This window comes from Ovis aries, chromosome 2 (genome assembly GCF_016772045.2).
Source record: "Ovis aries strain OAR_USU_Benz2616 breed Rambouillet chromosome 2, ARS-UI_Ramb_v3.0, whole genome shotgun sequence".
Taxonomy (NCBI): Eukaryota; Metazoa; Chordata; class Mammalia; order Artiodactyla; family Bovidae; genus Ovis; species Ovis aries.
The window spans coordinates 33,091,267-33,110,357 of NC_056055.1; positions in this window are offsets into that span (position 1 = coordinate 33,091,267).

Sequence of the window (19,091 nt, forward strand, 5' to 3'; positions counted from 1 at the left end):
CAGGGGGATGTTCTAAGGGCTTAATTGTTGGGAGGCCTGGTGCGCCCATGAGTAATGAGAGGTGGGCCTTGTGGCCGGGGTGCACCTCCGCTCCTGGGCAGAGACAGCAGTCAGTAGGGCTTTCTTTCCACTAGAGAAGCAGCACAGAGCAGAGGGCCAGTGCATGGCCTTTGGGATCAGACAGGTCTGTGTTTGAATCCTAGCTTGGCGTGACCTTGCTGTGTAGCCTTAGAGAAGTCTCCTCAGTTGCTCCTGTCCAGGGGTAATGATATCTAGCTCATAGTAATGTGAGGAGCAAATGACAGTGTGTGTTTTAATGACTGTTAACAGTTCCCGGGTGAAATAAGCACTCACATTTGTGTCAGAGAGAAGAGAAACTTCGTTGCCATGAAGAATACCTCCAACTATCCCAGGAGGAGCAGGACCAGGACTCCTGTGACTGCCCAGATGTGTCACCAAGGACCCAGGTCTGTGATCCTACTCTGTGATCTTGAACAAGCCTCTTCAGCCCCCTGAGCCTTCATTTCCTCTTTCGTGAGATGAACCTCAGACTTGTGAGCCTTGAACGAGATGACTGATGTCCAAGAACCTCACCCAGTGCCGTAATTTATTTCTAACTCAGAATGGGAGACACAGTTTCGGGAAGCACAGAAAATGAGGTTCCTGATTTCTTCCCAACCATGTGAAAGTTTTATTACAACCAGCTTCCAGACAAAGGCTCTGAGACTGCTCTGCTGAGCTCGTGATCTGTCACCGAGAAGTGTTTTCTGACTCCTTCTGTCTCCTCTTTCAAAGGCTGCTGGGGCTGAATTGCCATGCTGGCTTCTTTCTGTCTCCTCTCCATCTCTGATTGGTCCACACAGGCTGAGACCAGGAGACAGGAGTCCAAAGATGAGCCTCGCCATTAGTAATCCCCACTGCTCCTCCTCACCCACCATTTCTGCTGTGCTCCTGGTCACCCACCAGGTACATCTCCAATCTGCAGTCTCCTTCCCATCCTGTCTGCTCACATTTTCAGTTTTCCACGTTTTCAATCTTTCCTCTGCTTGGGGGATGAGTGAGAACTCCTAAAGCACGCACTGTCAAGTGGGGCCCTGAATTTTTAGAAATTTGCATTAGCTGAGACTTCTGGAGCATGCTCATGCACAAACCTACACACACACACACACACACACACACACACACACACACCCTCTGCCATTGACAAAGAAGACAGGGTTTCACAGGTAAGTATGGCATGGAAATTTCTGGAGTTGATTACAGATGGGTTCTGAACAATGAGGGGAAAGGCTTGGCACGAGGGCAGCTGTGATCCATGTCACAGTGATGACTTGGCAGCTTCATTAGATCCAGAGTCAGCCCCAGCAGTGCGTGCTTCTGGGAAATATCTCTGCCACGAAGACAAGGCCACCCATGCAAGCTGTTGCCTTCTTGCTTATCCACATCCTATTTATAGCGGCAGTTCTGTGAAACAAATGTTCCAACCATACATCTGCAAGTGTTTCTGGCTCTAAGCTCATTCCTTCTTGGTCTCAAGATGTACCACCAGAAGCTCCCCACTAGGGTTTTTCTAAGGGGAGCAGGGGGATGCAGAGTCACCTCCAGCAGAAACTCTACTGAACTCATAACGGGATCCATGTGGTGGAAAGTCAAGCCACATGTGGCCTGAAAATAAAGGGCATGGCTCCTGTCCCCTCCCAGGCCACGAGAAGACCCTCTTGGGCATGTTGGCTGGTGGAGACTTGTTTCCTCTGGAGCTGGGGGGGATAGGATAAGACAGAACATGCCCATGGTGGTGCCAGTTCTTCTTACTCAAGAGCCACACGCTTTATCATGTCAAATGATGAAAATATTTTGTTTTCTACCTAGCTTGGGGGCTTCCCATTCTGGCAGAGATTACATGGATGCCAAAGCAAGCCGTCTGCTAGGAATGTGAGCAAACTGGCTGCAAATGGAGGCCTCAAGATTCAACAAGCTGCTGCATTTTGAATCCAAGGAGGCACTGCTCACATTCTCTCTCACTGGGGACTCATGGGGCAGTAATCTCTGCGCTTGTGATTTTGTTACTGAAGGTTGACTTTATGAGAGGTCCGACTCAGACATGAATTTGCTTGTTCTTCGAAAATATCTCTAAAGTGTTTGCGAATGTGTTTCTCCAGGTAAAAAGATCAGGGGAAAAACAGGATGCTTTACCTTTTATTCCACCCTCACTGCTAAATATACCACAAGCCCCAGCTGCACTCACCCAGACCTGCCCCTTAGCTCTCCAGCCTTTGTGCAGGCTGCTGCCCCTCCCTCTACCCCAGCAGCCTCCTTCCCTTTTTCACTTTCCTTTAAGATGCAAGACAAGGGTTACCATCCTAATGAAGCCTCCCTCAACCATCCCAGAAAAAATAAATTATCCCCTCATAGTTTCCCGTGGCTGCCTTACCACACGCAGGATGGCTTAAACAATAGAAATTATTTTCTCACAGTTCTGGAAGCCAGAAGTCTGAGACCAAGGTGTGGGCTGGACTGGGCTACCTAATAAGGCTTTGGGGAGAATCTGTGTCTTACCTCTTGTAACTTGTGGTGGCTCCAGACACTCCTTGGCTTGTGGCTCTATCAAACCATTATGCCTCCCTCTTTGCATCACCTTCTCTGTGTGGCTCAAATCTCCTCTGCCTTGTTCTTATAAGGATACATGCTATTGAATGTAGGGCCCACTTGCATCATCCTGAGTGATGCCCTCTTAACATCCTTAATTATATCTGCAAAGACTCTTTTTCTAAACAAGGTCACTTTCCAGGGATTTAGACATACAAATCTTTTTGGTGACCATGCTTCAACCTACTGTGGTCCCTAACCAAAAACCCATACACCACCCCACTGCTTTCTATGTTGTTCAATTGCTAAGTTGTGTCCAATTCTTTGCAACCCTATGGACTACAGCACACCAGGCTTCCCTGTCCTTCACTATTTCCCAGAGTTTGCTCTGACTCATGTCCATTGAGTTGATGATACTATCCAACCACCTCATCCTCTGCTGCCCTCTTCTCCTTTTGGCTTCAATCTTTCCCAGCATAAGGGTCTTTTTCAATGACCCCTTTAAAAGAATTCTGTAAACCTCTTTTGGTACTTAAGATTATATCACAGATGCCCCTCTCAGGGAGATAACCTTTGTAGTAGTTGCATAATACTCCACTGTATGGAAACATGATGGTTTAATCAATCAGTGGCATATAGGTAGATATCAGATTTTTTATCTGTACTTTACCTCTAAAAATATTGTCATAGGACTTTCTTTCGTGAATATGCCTGGTACATTTCTGGTGATGAAGACAAATATAAATATATATATATACATACATATATATATGTATGTATGTATATATATATGGCTTTAGTATATCTGAACCAGTGGTTCTCAGCTGGGGACAATTTCCTCCCCCACACCAGTGATGATATCTGGACACATTTTTGTTTGTTACAACTGGGGAGAAAATGTTATTGGCATCTAGTGGGTAGAAGGCAAAGAGGATGCCAAACACCCTACAATGGCCCCCCAACAGAGAACTATCCAACCCCAAATGTCAACAGTGTTGATGAGGAGAGCTCCACCTAAAAAGCTTTGTTTTGTAAGAGCAGTTTTGTAAGTAGGATGAGGCAAAGGTCTTTTTTTTTTATTCATAGGGATTGTTAATTATGTCTGTATCCATTACTTATGAATCATTCTTATCTCACTGAAATAAAATGTTATTTAATCCCATATTTTCTTTACAAACATCTTTATTTCTGAGTTGTTTTTAGAACTTCTGATCCTTCCACCAACCTGTTTTCCTATTCTTATGCTGCTGCTGCTAAGCTGCTTCTATGCGACCCCATAGATGGCAGCCCACCAGGCTCCCCCATCCCTGGGATTCTCCAGGCAAGAACACTGGAGTGAGTTGCCATTTCCTTCTCCAATGCATGAAAGTGAAAAGTGAAAGTGAAATCGCTCAGTCATGTCCAACTCTTCGCGATCCCATGGACTGCAGCCCACCAGGCTCCTCTGTCCGTCGGATTTTCTAGGCAAGAGTACTAGAGTGGGGTGCCGTTGCATTCTCCGATTCTTATGCTAATTCTATCTAATTTTGCTTAGTTTGTTACTTTCTTTTACAAAATGCAAACATATACTAGGTATAAACTCCTTCTTTTTATAGCCTTACAACTATCAAACTAAATCTGCTTTACAAATTAAATGGAAATAAAATCACAAAACCAGCATACTTCAAATTAGCACAAATTAAAAATGTGTTGCCATAACAGAGTCACTGATCAGAAGTGAACGAGATACTCAATCCTACAGGGCAGGTAGGATTCCCCTCTTGAGTTGGGAATGCTGAGAGTGTTTGTTAAGTGAGGATCTTATGCTCTCTTGTTGTTTGCACTGATGTCAACTTTTGTTGTCACTGAGCCACAATAGTATCAGTATTCAACACAAACACATTTTAAATCTACCTCTAATTAGCACAGGACTGTTAGTGTTACTTATCATCAGTTACTTATCAGTACAGTGATAAAATGCAAATATCACAGGGAGATTTTGTGACTGTACTTAGTTATCAGTGGCTGTTGGATAATCCGGAATAGGATTATGTTTATTTTTTGCCATTATAATTTCAAATAAAACACAGTTTAGGTTTGAGAGAGAAATGTCAGACCCCAACAAGTACCACAGATACCAATTTGAAAAGCTCTTTGCATGTCTTTCTACTGTCATTGAAGTTTGCACTGCCAGAAGCAAGGGAGCTCACTTGGTATTCTCCTGCCCTAATTTACTATTTTGATTTCAGAAGTTTTATAATATCTGGTTCAGCAAGCCCTCTTTGGCATTCCTCAGTATTTTTCTTTTTCAAATTTTTACTAGGAAATCTTACACATTTGTACTTTCATACATATATTTCAAATAAAGAAGCACAATTTGTAATGCTCTGTAGAAAAATAAGAGGAATTCTGACGGAAAATGCCTTTCATGTACCCAGTGATTTCATGAGCATCCAGACTTGAAATGTGAAGTATTTCCTCCAAGAACATGATATATTTCCCTATTTTTTTCTACCTTGTTTAAAGTCTTTCAGTAAAGTTTATGGCATTTTTTTGTTCTTATTAAATTTAGTCCTGATTATTTTATACTTTTTCTGTGTATTGTAAATAGAATTTTCAATTTTTCCTTTTCTAACTAATTCTTGCTATGTCAGAAGAAAAGGACTGTTCATTGATTTTGTATATTTCTATATATTCAACACTTTATAAAGTCTTGTGACTGCTAAATGTTTTTAAAATAATCTTCCAATTGTTTTAAGAATAATTAGTGTTTTCTGAAAGCAAAGATTATTTGGGGAGCTTTTAATTCTAAAGTATATTCTGCTGATTTAACTTTCTAGAACCTTTGAAAGATGTTGAAAAATATCAGTAATATGGGCACCCTCTCTTATCCTCAAACTGTTGAAAACATTTTACCCCTTCATGTTTGTAATCTTTAGAATATTTACTTAGTTTACTTCTGTCTAAGCTGAGTCAAAAGAAGATGAAGAACATTCTTTAAAGTTCATCACATGCTTCTTTGGAATCTATTATTATCATTATGTGTTTTTTCTTCTTGAATTAAGAATTATGTTTCTAAATTTCTTGATGGTGAACCATTTTTTCAATTACAAATCCTGCTATGTTATGCTATAATATTCATTTTAAAGCATTTTCCTGAATATTCCTTGATAGTTTTTTATTCAAAGTTTGTCATCTTACTCATTTGTTGATTGCACTATAATTTTTGTTTCAGTGCTGTCTTTCTCAAATATTGATACTAAAGTTAATGTGCTTCCCTTGTGGTCCAGCGGTAAAGAGTCTGCCTGTAATGCAGTAACTGCAGGAGACACAGGTTGATCCTTGGGTGAGGAAGGTCCCCTGGAGAAGGAAAAAGCAACCCACCCCAGTATTCTTGCCTGGGAAATCCTACGGACAGAGGAGCCTGATGGGCTAGAGTCCACGGGGTCACAAAGAGTCGAACGCAACTGAAGCTACTTCGCATGCATGCACTCAAGATTATGATAGTTTGAAATGAACTGGGGAAACTGCCATCCTTTCTATATACCAGAAAATTTTAATAACATAGAGATTGTCTATTCTTTGAATAGAAAATGAATGTTAGCTGTGATTTTGGGTGTGTTTATTTTTCTATCATTTTGTCTACTTTGGTGTTTATATTTTGTTAGAAAATCATCCATTTCCAGTATTTCTCAAGTGTATTATACAGTTGCATAAAATAGACACCAATAGTTTTTTTTTTTCAGTATCTCTCATTATACTTTTCTATTCTTCCTGTTGAATTTTTGGTTTCTATATGTTTTTCATTCCATTCTATGATTTTATGTATTTTATCTTTAAAAAATTAACTTTTTATTTCATTAATTTCTAGTTTTATTAATCCTTTTCTCCTAACTTCTTTAATTTACTACATTCTTCTTTATCTAGTTAATTTTCTTAGTATATAAAGTCTATGTATTAAAATATACCTGCCAGAATAGTTTTGGTTGTATTCATTAAGTTTTCATTTTAATCTTTTGTACAGTTTCTAATTCCAATCTTTACTCTTTCATATGGTAAGTTACAATATTTAGATAAATGTTTCAAAAATTTTAACCAATAAAAATTTGAAGTACTATCTTTTTTGTTAAAGTTCTTCTAAGTTTGAGGGTTTAGGGATAAAGGATACTTACAAAAGCTCCCATTTTTGAAACTTCTAGGTCTTCATTCTAATCAAAGACAAAGTTGATCTTTGTTCTTACTCCATGAGTTATAAAGGAAGATAGTCTATTCTCCATACACAGAAATAAATTCAGTTTTACAATTGTCAGATTATTATTGATTTTCCTTATTTTTTGTGGTTGAAGAAATTTTATATAATGTTTAAATCATGATTTCTAGTCACATCTCATCCTTTCTATAGAATTCATTAATTCACCAAAATTTCTGACAATGGTATCTTTCTTACATGTAAATTTTTGCTCTTTTCATTTGTATATATTTCAGTGTATTTTCTGGAGTCTTTTTTCAGGTAAACGTGTTGCATTTTCTAAATAGTTACCTATATAATCTCTATTTTTGTCCTTCTATAAGAAGACATCCTGGAAGAATAGAGGATTTTTAAATCACATTTTCTTTTAATAGTTTATAAACATGCTTCTATTTTCTTTTAACTTGTAGCATTGTAGAAGTCCAGTATGAATATGATTCTCCATACTTTGAAAGTAAGCGTTTATGTTTGTCTGGAAGTATATAAATTTTTACATTAATGCTTACATTTCGGAAGTTTCAACAGTTTATGTCTAGATCTGAGCTGTCTTTTATGATAGTGACCTGCCACATATGACTATTTAAAAGTAAATGTTAGTTAAAATTGAATATCATTTAAAAGTCAGTTTCTCATCACACTAACATTTCACACATGAAGTAGTCCCATGTGACTCTATGGCTACCGTTTTGAAAAGCACAGAACATTCTATCATTTCAGGAAGTCGTATTGGCCAGCTCTGGTCTGGTCTATCTTATTATTATCATTATCAACAATAGGACTATTAATCCTGCATGACACTTGCTGAACCCTTTCTTTTTCAAAATTGAAGTTCTCTTTAGCTCAAAATAATTTCTTATAGTATTTGTTTATAACTTCTCTATTTTTTCTATTGAAATTCCTCAGTATTGTATTTAAGATCTCAATTCTCCAAGACCCTTTAATTTCACTCATTGCTTTTTCTTTCTTCCTTCCTTCCATCCTTCTTCCTTGCTTCCATCCTTCTTCCTTCCTTTTTCATTTTTTCCTTTATGAAATATTTAATGTAGTAATCAGTAGTGACTATCTTCTTTATCAACTCTTCTGTTAAATATTTTAATTAGCAAAACATTGTTGTTAAAAATTTTCTGAAGTGGGCACTCTGAATAAATTTCCCTGAGAGTTAATTTTTTTTTCTTTAAAGGTGAGCATCCCATTCCTCCTTCTGCCCTGGTTGATCTGTCTTATTAGTCTTCCTCCCTCAGTTGATTTCATTCTTGAATGGAGCATTCTTTTATGCTTTGTCTTGCTACCTGTACCTGTGGTTCTCAGGCAGTCTTGGAACCTGTAGTAGTTTCTCCTGACTCAAGGGGCCCCAAGCTATTATTACCCAGACATCACAGAAAACTGAAGACCAGGTCCCCTTTAGAACTCCAGGTTTCCATTGTTTACTTTGCTCTCCCAAGTAATTAGAAAGACCAGCGATAAGAACAAGACCTTCCAAATGCCACCATCTGAATTCCTAAGGGCTCAGATTGTTTCTTATCTGTCACTGAAAGAGAGTCCCAGGAGGGTTCTGGGTGAAGCCATCATAAAAGTTAACTCCAGTTATTGACCCCAAACCACTGAGATTATTTTCCCGCAAACCACTAGCTAGAGTGAGAAAGGTGTTTTTCACAAGAGAGTCCAAGTCAATACAAGCATTCTGAAAGACGATTTGGCAATATGATTTAAAATTCCTAAAATACAGATTCCTTTTAACCAATTAATTATGTATTGGGGTGTTTATTCTGAGGAAATAATAAAATATACATACAAAGATTCAACTCTTAGAATATGGTTTTAATGCTATTCTTGCCTAGAGAATCCTGTGGGCAGAGGAGCCTGGTTGGCTGCCATCTGTGGGGTCGCACAGAGTCAGACACAACTGAAGCGACTTAGCATGCATGCAAGCAAGATAGAAAAACATAAACAGATGATAGGTAGATAAAAAATAGAAAATATTTAGATATCCAACAGAAGCAATAATTGTAATATATGCACCAATACAAAACTATGCATTTACAATGAGATTATAGATGTTCATGATGTAAGACTAACTAAAAAGCAATACAAATGAGTATGTGCACTAATTCCACTTTATATCTATATCTAAATCTATAAATCTCTCTGTATATATAAAATGTAGGACATAATATACCAAAGTGTTAAAGGTGGTGGATTAATGAATGATATTTGATCATTTAAATTTTTATTTTCTTATTTTTAAACATTGAGCATATTTTGCTTATGTGATTTTTTTAAAATAGCAAACTTACATTTAAACTCTTATACCAGAAATTCAAATGAACCTTTCAAAATAATGCTCATGGCCTCCTGATCCCAGCTACCTCTTCTCGACCCTTCCAGATTTAGTCTAAACCCAGCCCACTTCTCCCACGTCACCTCCCAACACCCCATCCCCATCAGATGAGCTGAGGAATGACATCATTACTGGATCTTAAAAAATTCATGCCTACAGAGAGGGAGAAATGCTTGCTTCCCCATTCCCCTTCCTGCTCTTTTTCCAGGTTCTTATTTTACCAACCAAAGCTAAGAGGGAGCAGGAATGGGTGAGACAGCATCTCACATGCGGGAGCTGAGGGTCAGGGAAGAGCAGCCAAAGTTGTGGGCCTGCCCCAGTGTCAAGACACTGTTGTGAAGGTTGCAGGGTTTTGTCCATCACCAGGGTACCAAGTCAGACCAGGGCCAGCTGCAGGGCTCATTGGTGACATTTACCTCCTGGTCTGGTCTCCTTCAATGTCCCCGAATTAACAACCATTAGTCTCAGAGTCTGGAATGGAAGGACAGAAGTTTTCAGTCTGCTACTATCTGCTCCACCTTGTTCCAGGCACCACGTGGTGAAGTAGGAGCCTAACATCTTCTCTCCACCAGGCTCTTAAAAAAAAGTGCCAGTGCTAAACAACACAGTCTCAGGCTGCTTACTGACTGTCTTGAAGCTGACATTTCATTATACCCAAACTTAACTTTTTGACAAAATAAATAAGAAAAAAAATTGACAAACTCTTGCTGAGCAGAATATAAATCAAGGTGGCACTTAACCCTCTTGGCAGGTTCAGTTCTCTTTAATGCGCTGACAGCCTTGGAAGCTGGCTCTTGGCCCATGTCCGGATGCTACATCGTGGAGCCTTCCCACCCAGATGGAGGCTCCCTCCTCCCTGGAGACAGGAATCCTTTCCAAAGTTGGTCTTCTGATCAATCTGTCACTGGTGTGGGCCCGGGAGTCCCTGACTCTTCTCACTCATCCCTCTGCCTACAGCAGCATCCCATGAGAGTGGGAGCCCCTCGAGGGCAGAATTCATTTCTCCATGTAGCCAGAGAGCCAGCAGGATTTGGTTACATTCTCAAGAGCTGGGTAAGACGTTCAAGGAACAGATATGGTGGAGTGGTGGCCCCCTGACCTGGGTCTTTTTAGTCCTGGAAGCTTACTAGAGGATGAGCAGGAGGGGACTCATTTGAGCTTTTAGCAGAGAGTTTGGTGGGGTGGGAGATTGGGGCGGGGTTAAAGTGGCAATCCACCCCCACCATAGACTCTTCAAGCAAAGTGACCTTCTCAGGAGTTCCCAAGGGTCCTTCATCTTTTAAAGTAAAATCTCCATCATTTAGTGCCTTTAGAGCAGTGCTCCTCAAATCGCAGTGTTCATACAAATCACCTGGGGGTTTTGATAAAAGGCAGAATCTCACAGGCCTGGGGTGGGGGGCCCGAGATTCTGCACTCTGGCAAGCTCCCAAGCCATGCTACTGTTGTAGCCGCTGCTGGCCCATGGCTCAGGCCCTTAGTAGGGAGGCTTGAAGTGACACACATTGTATAGAAGCCTGTTCTTTCTACAACTCAAGTGACCTTCATCTCCCCCCTTCCCCCCAAGTTGGATTTCTGTCCCCCGGTGGCCTGCAGAAAGACAGAAAGATGCTGAGATGAGAGGATGGCCTTGTTTACCAACAGTTCCAACAAACGCATCACCTCTTTCAAGTTCACCAGCTTTCTGCAAAGATACTCTTTATATTTTTCACATTTGAGTTCATTCTGGGCATTTAAGGGGTTAAAGAGGCCAGAGACAGTGAGAGAAAGCTCCCTTTTCATGGTTTCTAACAAGCTGAACCTGATCCAAACCTTGTTTAATGAGCACTTATTTTACACAAATAAGCTCACAGGCGCGTACTCATCTCTAATTAAACCAGAAAGGACTCATTTGTTCTAATTGGACCGCATAGCTCAAGAATTAATTGTGAGATTGTTTAGAATTGCAAGCTTGTGACCCATTCACCGAAAGGGGAATTTTTTTAAAAAACCTACTTTAGGAATTTCACTCTATGTATTTTCTGGACTTTTTTTTTTTCTTTTTAATTCCTGGAATCCTTAATACAAGTTGAAATGATGATTTACAAACAAAAGCTAAAACTTCTAAGGGCAGCTTACTGTGCAGTGTTACAAAAGCCTTGGCAAAGGTGAAGATAGCAACTCAGTTGAGCATAATATTCTAATGTGACCCTGAGAAAGTGCCCTCATAATTAAGGATTTGCACAATTTCTATGGGGGGAATCATGTGTCACACCATTTATCAATATCAAAAGAGTCACTTTTGTAGTGGGCAGTCTGGAGGGCCTGGAAACAGATGCTCTCACCCAAGAGTAGTCTCAAGCCACATTCAGCCAAAGATGCAAGAGGTTTTTATTGGCACATCTGGTGCCCTTGGGTGGCATCGATTACCACTGAGTTTGCAAAGGCTTCCTTGACGGGGCTTGGCATCATCAGTTCACAGGCTGCCCTTTTCTGCTTGGGTTCTCTCTTTTTCATCATGTTGGTACAGCTTGTGAGAAACACTGGTTATTTGCCTGCAGCCCTTTCAGCTCATCTAGCTTCAGAGAGAACATGTTAGCCCTTTGCCCTACGAATGTTATTTTTGTTTCTGATGTTTTTTAGGAATATAGCTATATCATCTTGACTGCATACCACAAACCATGGGGATAGGGGCAGGTGTCTTTAGAGGACCAGGCAAGCTAGGATCCAGGTGCTCTTTCACACCTGGATGGGGAAGGGGGTTGTCCACTGGTGTGGCTGTGCTCAGCTGGCTATGCCTTGGTTACTAATACTCTGCCAAGGGCAAAAGGAAACCCAGTTCACTGCCAAGAGCTAGCTGGAGCTTGTGATGCTGACACTTGGAAAAGTCTTGCTTTGACTTGTACATGGAAAGAGCACATTTCAATTTGAATGTCAGCGATGGTGAAAAGGGGGGTGATGTTTGGGATGGTCTTCCCATGAAATGCTGCATTTCATGTTAATGACTCTGAAGAGAACATATTCCCGAGCAGGTCAGATTTTGACTGGGTGTTTTCCACCCAACAACATTTATCCCTGCAAGTGTACAAGTTTACACAGTTGCTTGCTATCAACTTAAAAACCCTGGATGTCCTTGAATACGTTTTAGGGATGGAAAAATGGAGATGACTTTGCCAGAATTACATAGTGCGAAGCAACCCAAAGTGGACTGGAGTCATCCAGGATGGGAAAATGAACCTGAACTAAAACCAGGAGAACCATTTTACTTTGGGAATGGATTTCAGTAAAGATCAAGAGAGACACCCTTGTTGACAAGTGTGTCCAGCAGAAACACACGTGAACTATCTCTGAAAATAGCCCCCACATGTTATGCTGGGACCTGTGGAAGATAAATGGGGAGTGAAAATTTTCCCCAAAAGGAGGGAGCAACCCTAACAACTCTGAACTCCGAGAAGGCTGCAAGTGAACTTCTCACTAGACAATGAGGTCTTTAAGGACCAGCTTAGAGCCTCAAGTTCTCACCATGCAACACAGGGCCCCATCCCGAGCTGGGCAAATATTTTTCGGAATGAATGGATTAACAACATGAGACAGAGTATAACTAAGGTAAAGGTGAAGATAGCAACTCAATAGCCATTGCCATAGCTGCTCAGAAGGGGACAAGGACCAAGGTGGGACTGAATAAGTGAGGAAGGATACCGGAGTATGAATTAAGCCTCTGTTCAGAGACTGATTCTAAATATTCCATGGCCTCTCAATTTCCAAATTCTTATTCCAGACCTTTTCCCACTCTTCTAAGCTTCCTTGGACTATGGACTGTTTGAGACTATTTTCTGTGGAGAAAATCTGATTTACAGACTGCTAATCCCACTGCCCACATTAGGTAACAACCTTAGCATCATGTACTTATTAGACGCAAACATTTTTTAAAAAGAGCTAATGTGTCTTTCATTTTGTTTGTTGCAGGAAGAATTTCATGAGCCAAAAGCTTTTCATTGTATATATATATTTACATATACAATAATATGCATACAGAAGAGAATTTTAAATATTTTAAGGTTCAACTGTCTAAAAAAGTTTACTTCAAATATATGTTATATTGGTTAGGACAGGTTAAGCTATGCAGTGGTAATAAGTGAGCTCTGAAATCTCAATGGCTTTGCACACCAGAGTTTATTTCTCACTCTGGTATATGTTCAGGTCTGTGGCAGAGAGAGGGTTTTCACTCTAGCCACCACTCCAGTTCCTATGAAGACACAGCTGAGAAGGATCATGTTCCAACTCTTCTACACTTTAGCCTAGAAGTGACACAAACCACGTTCACCCACTGCCCATTGGTCAGAACTTGTCACATGATTTGCTTAACTACATAGGGACTGGAACTTATGCACTTACAGAGAGCAGAGGGGATGTGTGTAAGCACCATCACCCTTTCCAAAAAGTCACCCTCCTGAATTCCAGGCCCACCACGGTGGTAAATGCATTGCCCTAATGAGGGGTGGTCCTCAAAGAGAAGATGCTTTTTCTTCCTTCTTGAGAGAACCTGCAGTTCCAGGTAGCACAACATGGATAATAGAATACCTGACAGGGAGCTGCCACGGACATCCCTGCTTCCCTAGCAAATACAAAGTGCAAAAACAAAGAAAAAGGAAATGGCAGTCCCCATGGGCTAAAAACTTACCAGAGACGTCATCAGCCTCTAAGAGTAAAGCCCAAATTCCTAGGTAAGAGGCCTCCTTGATCCAACGTACCTCTCAGTCGGGTGATATCGAAGTGCTCTGAAAGAGTCCAGAGCAAAGTCACTGCCTGCAGCACAGGCTACTGCAGTCTGCAGGGGCATGCTGACAATGGAGTCATTGCTGGGCCTGATCTTCACATTCAAAATGCCCCCAATGTGGTTTCTGTTGTCATTTCTAACGAGGGATAATATATAATTCTGGAAATATACCATGTCGATTGAACACCTAAAATATATGTTTTTTTAAGACCTATTTGGCGTATCTTCCTTTTCTTAAATACTGGGAACTTCAAAAATCGGACATTCAGGACTTCCCCGGTGGTCCAGAGGTTCAGACGCCACACTTCCCCTGCAAGGGGAGCAGGTTCCATCACTAGTCAGGGAAGATCTCACATGCTGCATGGTGCAGCCGAAACAATATTGGACATTTACGACCTCAAAAGTCCCTGAACCCCTGAGAGGATTTACCAGGGATACAAAATCCTGTGAGTGAGTTGACAAATTCAGTGGCACACATATACGGGTGTTAGCCCTCCAGATACCAGCCACTCTAACCCGAGACTAAAACAGGGTCACAAGCAAACTCTGCTCCAGCCAGGACACAGACCTCATGTACAAAGGCAAGAAGACTCAGCCATGCTGGGGAGCTTCAAATCAGCTTTTCAAGCCCCCCGCCACCCCACCCACCACCCTCACCATGTAGTGTGGAGCTGGCCTCCAATGTTCCTGAGGGATGTCACTTGAGCTGCCAAACCCTCAGAAGGTAATTGACAGAAGTTGGTCAGATTTTTCAAGTTGAGAGGACACAGCATTCAGGCAGTTTGGAGACTATTGCCTTTCAGGGCTAGAAGGCGGTGCTTGGGGAAGGGGGTCTGGCCTGAGGCCCACTCAGGCTGCATCACCTGAATAAATATCTCCATGTCACACGGATGTCACTGGAGAAACCAGCTGAGGTTCGGCCGAGCATCTGCTAAGGAACCATCTCCACAGTGTCAGCTCTCCTGCTGGGGCCCATCCTGCACTCTGATACAGTTCCCCTGAAGTGAACAAAAGGAAACCCAGGATGGCATTTATCCAGGCTCACTGACTAAGCCAGCACAGTTGGCTCCACTAGCCTAAAGACACCTCACTGATCAACGGCTCCAAATCATCTCCAAACCGGGCTCTGTAAATCCTACTCTGGGAGACAGATTGAAACCAGGAGCTTCATCCTCTGGGCTCCAGACCACAGCTCCCTGTGGATGGAAGATGGGCCGTCCTCCAGAGGCTTCCAACTGGGTGACAAAGCAGAGGACGAGGAAGACCTGGCCTTGGGGCAGGGTTGGGCGAGGCTGGCCTGGAAATGTGTGTTTGCTCCCAGTGCCTCCAGCCCAGGGAACTTGCCTGGGAACTGAGGGAGGAGCAGGGACCCAGGCTGCAGGTGTGCGGCAGCCCTGTAGACGCTGAACCTGGGCCAACTTCAGCAAAGGCGAAGCTGCAGTTGAGTTGTGGAACAATTATTTTGCTTTCCTCTGCCAGTGGCAACTTGCATTTGTAACTGCATTTTGCATTAAAATATGGAAAATGTGGTTGAGCTTCTTTTACAAGGCAGAAGACAGGGCCAGATGTAGGTCATGTGTTTTCTGAGCGAAGAAAACACTTATTTGGGCTTTCAAAAAGTGTTTTCCTACTTTTAAAGGTGTGTCAGTGAAAAGTATTTAATAAGTATCTGATAATGCCTGGCTGTAGGTGCCCTTCGTATGAGAACAGCTTCATAGACACAGGCATGTGGAACTTTATGAACTGGCACAGATGAAGCAGACATGCATATACCCTGCAAATCTGAAAAGTTCAAAGAAGTCTTACGTGGTGAATTTAGGATGGATTGTCCCTGTCGTTTTGGAAAAACTCTCTCATGGCAATGCACCAGCCATCTCCTTTACAGACACTGCTCTCCAATTCTTTCCTTCCTCTCAGTTTCACCAATAGTCACATGCCCAGGAAATTCTTCAAGGAATGTTCAAGCTATGCTCCTGTTATCAGAAATGCACTGGAGAACTCTGCTTTTAGAAAATCAGGGATTTGCTTGTTTTTTGAAAATAATGTCCATTTGAACAACTCATGTATTTGGATCTCTCTGGCTCACATCTACTCCAGATGGATAAACTGAAATATATATAATGAAGGAAGCAAGGTCCAAAGTGGAACTTAAATAGCAGATGATTGAGTCAACAAAGAGTCAGATTCTTCTGCAACAAACCTCCATTGTCACCTCTCTGTTATCACCCTTGGGATATGGACAGACCACGTGACCTACGTTACTTATTGCTGACCAGCAAATAGGCTCTTCTTAGTGGATTCTTCAGACCCTTCTTGCTCTTGCAACAAAGCTCTATTCTGATTTACTGCTACAGATCACAGATAGGAGAATAAAGTGTTGAGGTCATTCATTAACGACAATAGACTGAGAATGTTGGAAACAATGATTCTAACTTATCTGCTTGAATTGAGATTATCCAAAGCCAAGAGAGTAGAAGAGGTTTTGAGAACAGATGGCTATGTTTTAAAGATGTGGAAATATGTTTTGGGCCTTTACAGTATACTAAGCATCTGCATGCTCTCTGAAGTAAAATAAGCCAACAGCATAGCTCCTGCCAAAAAAGCCCTTAAATTCCTATATTTAAATTTTAAAAAAGTAGAATTCTAAATAAAAAGAAAATGAATAATTTTGCTTATAAATATCTAATCAGAGAAGATAAACTTCTGGCTGAAGAGGTATAACCAACTCGATGGACATGAGTTTGAACAAGCTCCAGGAATTAGTGATGTGCAGGGAAGCCTGGAGTGCTACAGTCCATGGGGTCACAGAGACACTAATGAGTGACTGAACTGAACTGAGGACGTATGACAATCCAACCTATACTAATAAAGTGTGGGGAATACTCAATTTCAGATTTTTATTCAATAAGCACGCTATGGGAAGCAAAGTAGATTTGTCAGTCTTGGAATACTCAGCTGGTAAAGAATCTGCCCTCAATGGGAAGAGAAGTAAAGAAAAAGAAAGAAAAGGACTCAGGAACTGTTGGAACCATCTACAGGAGCTGTTGGAATCGTCTACACAAATGATAATAGTGACCTGAATAAAGGCAGTGAAATGTAGGTAGAGAGGGGTAGACCAGTTAAATGTTAAAAGTTTTGTCTTGAATATGTCAGCTTGGATATATCTGCAAAACATCCAAGGATGGATAGTGAGCAGGCAATTAGATACAGAAGCCTGGAGTTTGCAAATCTATATTTGGAAGTCAGAAGCACAAAGTGGTATTTATACATCTGGGAATGAATGAGTTCACTGAGTGTGAGAGCACAGAGTGAGAACAGGGAGCAGGACTGAGCATGAGGAGCTGCCAGAAAGCCCATGTGAAGGAGCTGACGTGCAGTCAGTAGAGGAAATGGCTCTAAGTACTTTAGCCCGAGCTCTGTCACCAAGAAGTCTGTGTGCTTGAGTAAAGAGATGGGTTTATATGGACCCAAAGTCTCTTGATGTTTACCACTCTATGATTTTACCAAAAGGCTTTTTCCCAACCCTGCAATCAGAGGAATGTTGGGTGAACTCAGGACTTTCATTAAAGAGGTCAGCTAGGACAATATCCACATCACCTCCCCCATGTGTCTGCAGACAAAATGCTGGGCATGCTCTTCCTGTGGATAGAACCCTCGGATCTTTGCAAAGAAAACTATAAATGATAAGAAGGGCCAGTGATGGATATTTGTCAACTTTGACGTTAAATTCAAGTGTCCTTTTGAGGTGAGAAAATAACTTAATAAAGATTCGGAGAGCCAGGAAATTCTCTGTCCAACCAGAGAGACCCAAACACAACATCAGGACTTCTTAATAAAGGTGGATATTTCTTATGCTGAGTTCTATTTGTGAAAATAGAAGCAAGATGGACCCCCTGAGCTTTTGGGTTACCTAGAGGCAATGGAAGGGGACCTCTCTTAGTAGCATTCTTTCATGAAGTGCTTCCAGGAAATGAATGTCAGAAAATTTATTGAATTACATGTCAGTTCTTGTAGGTCCTTAATTACTCTCTCCTGCAGGTTGTATGGTTTGGGAAGCTATAGTCAGGAAACAAATACGGGTTGTTATTAACACAATTGATAAGAGAGTTGTACATGTAGCTATTGTATCAGTTTGTACTTGCTGTGTAACAGGATGCCTCAAAATTTAGTGACTTGAAGTATTAACCTTTACAATTTTTCTCACATTTCCATAGGTCAGCTGTGCAGTTCTGATTTGCACTGGCTTGGATGATCTCCTCCATTAGCTGAACAGCCAGCTAACCCAGGTTCTTTTGTGTTGTAATGACTGTGGGACTCCAAGAGAGCAAACCTCCAGATGTGAGCACTTCTCAAGCCTCTAACTGCACCACATTGCTAACTGGCCAAAGTTAGTTATGTTAACATTAATGACTTAATATAAATATAATATATTTTATTTTGAAGGGTTTCCCCACTGGTTCAGTGGTAAAGAATCCTCCTGCAATGCAAGAGACCTGGATTCAATCCATGGGTTGGGAAGATATCCTGGAGAAGAAAACGACAACACCCTCCAGTATTCTTGCTGAGAAAATCCCAAGGACAGAGGAGACTGGCAGGCTATAGTCCATAGGGTCACAAAGAGTCTGACATGACTAAGTGACTGAGCATGCACAACATATTTAAAACGTATTTTTATTTATTCATATTATTCCTCAAAATGTCATGAAAAATCACTAGATATCCTCAGCTGGGGAGCTTCCCTGGTAGTGCAGATGGTAAAGAATCCACCTGCAATGCAGGAGACCCTGGTTCGATTCCTGGGTCAGGAAGTTCCCCTGGAGAAGGGATAGCTACCGAGTCCAATATTCTTGGGATTCCCTGGTGGCTCAGACAGTAAATAATCTGCCTGCAATGCGGGAGACCTGGGTTTGATCCCTTGGTCAGGAAGATCCCCTGGAGGTGGGCATGGCAACCCAGAGAATCCCCATGGACAGAGGCGCCTGGCAGACTACAGTCCATAGGGTCACAAACAGTCAGACATGACTGAGTTACTAAGCACACACATCCTAAGCAGCGTGAAATAGGATCTGATGTATGTTGTATAATATCCTATGCTGCTATGTAAGGGAGAAAGAGAGGAAATAGTGGTTGGAAGCAGGTGCATCAAACAAGACGCTACGATGCAGTAACAGATAAGCCCTAGAGTC